General features: G+C 43.6%; 1 non-coding gene across 1 annotated transcript; it reads right to left on the bottom strand.

The window, feature by feature from the left end:
- Positions 1-1,703: 1,703 nt before the first annotated feature.
- LOC119937990 lies at positions 1,704-1,841 on the bottom strand. The gene has a single exon (XR_005454320.1). It is a non-coding gene; the product is annotated as a small nucleolar RNA SNORA7 (small nucleolar RNA).
- Positions 1,842-2,048: the final 207 nt, after the last annotated feature.

The following is a 2,048-nucleotide window of genomic DNA, read 5'->3' as shown; positions in this document are numbered from 1 at the left end:
ATTGTTAAGTGGCTATAGGGTGATGATGAAAATTAATCTTGGAAAATGTCCACTCATCACTGCCTTTTTAAAAGCCAAATGAACAACAGATGGTAGAGCTGATAGCAGGTCTCTCTGACCTGCTCCTCTGTTTTTCCCTGCTCCCAGACCCACAGCACTCATGTACATATCTGTAATTTATTTATTTGTATTCATATGTCTCACCCACTTTAAGCTGGTTTTGGCCAGGGACTGTGTCTGTTTATTGTTGTATTGTACTCTTCCAAGAGCTTAGTACAGTGCTGCACACAGTACGTGCTCAATAAACATGATGGAGTGAATGAATGAATGAATGAATAAATGAGTGGTTGGCTCCCTTTGAAAAGTTATACCACAGACCTTAACTCCACTGTTTGGCTTTAAGAGGGAAATAATAATAATAATAATAATAATAATAATAATAATAATAGCATTTATTAAGCGCCTACTATGTGCAAAGCACTGTTCTAAGCGCTGGAGAGGTTACAAGGTGATCAGGTTGTCCCACGGGGGGCTCACAGTCTTAATCCCTATTTTACAGATGAGGTACTGAGGTACAGAGAAGTTAAGTGACTTTCCCAAAGACACACAGCTGACAATTGTCGGAGCGGGTGTTTGAACCCATGACCTCTGACTCCAAAGCCCGTGCTCTTTCCACTGAGCCACACTGGAATCTTATCCTTGATTTTTCCCCAGTAGTACAGTGCTCTGCAAACAGTAAGTGCTCAATAAATATGACTGACTGAATAAATGAACTCCCATTCAGAATGTTGGATATGCCTGTTCTTCCTGAAAACTCTCTTCCCCCAGGAAACAGTCTCCAACCCATTCCCATATTCCCTGGTCATATCATCCCAATAGCCCCCACTGATTTATATTCTCCTCTTACTGTCAGTTCCCCTCTGCATTGGGCAGGAAACATGTCTACCAACTCAGTTCTGTTGGACTCTCCCAGAGCTCAGTACAGTGTTCTGAACACAGTAAGTGCTAAACAAATACCATTGATTTATTGATTGATTCTGATGCACCTGCTTCATTTCAGTAGGCCTACAACAATTTATGCACTTTTGCATTCACAACCACCCAGAGCACATCTGGACACAGCACCCTTCAAAACCTGTTATTGCACTCCTTACTTATCTACCCATCCACTTACCCTCTCCTATCTTTAAATTACTCTATGGCTGGCTCTCCCACTTCACTGTTAGCTCCTTAAGTACAGGGATTATTTATTATACCTTTATTGTACTCTCCCAAGTGTTTAGTGTAGTGCTTTGCAAACAGCTGGCACTGATAATAAAAATAATTACAATAACAGTAATGCCTATATTTGTTAAAGGCTTATTATAATGTCATGCACTGTACTAAGCACTATGGTAGAAACAAGATAAGTGGATCAGATACAGGGACTGTGTCTGAGTTTTACAGTCTAAGGGGAAGGGTAAACAGGTCTATAGTACCAGTTTTGTCTTGTCTTATGCCGTTGAGTCATTTCCCACCCCTAGCGACACCACAGACACATCTCTCCCAGAATGCACTGCCCTCCATCTGCAATCAATTTCATAGTATATCCATAGAGTTTTCTTGGTAAAACTATGGATGTGGCTTACCTTCCACGCAATAAACTTGAGTTTCCACCCTCGACTCTCTCCCTTGCAGCTGCTGCCCAGCATGGGTGAGTTTTGACTTGCAGCAGACTGCCTTCCACTTGCTAGCCACTGGCCAAGCTAGGAGTGGAATGGATATGCCTCTGCTTGACTATCCCTTCCATAGCCAAGACTGGTAGAGTACTGGAAACCCTCCAGGTGTGACCCTGAGAGGGGAGTATCTGTTTTACAGATGAGGAAACTGAGAAGTTAAGTGACTTGCCCAGGATCTCAAGTAGCAGAACCGGGATTAGAACCCAGGCCTCCTGACTCCCAGGCTTAGGTCCCACCAAAGCAACCTTCCTTATAGTGCCTCCCAACCCCCCTTCCTGGTCCGGTCCTGACTGACTCCCCCTCTCACCCCGGGAAAAAGGCCCTTGTTAT

Source organism: Tachyglossus aculeatus, chromosome 1, assembly GCF_015852505.1.
Source record: "Tachyglossus aculeatus isolate mTacAcu1 chromosome 1, mTacAcu1.pri, whole genome shotgun sequence".
Taxonomy (NCBI): domain Eukaryota; kingdom Metazoa; phylum Chordata; class Mammalia; order Monotremata; family Tachyglossidae; genus Tachyglossus; species Tachyglossus aculeatus.
The sequence above is the reverse complement of the archived record's forward strand: the minus strand, read 5'-3'. Positions and strand labels throughout refer to the sequence as shown.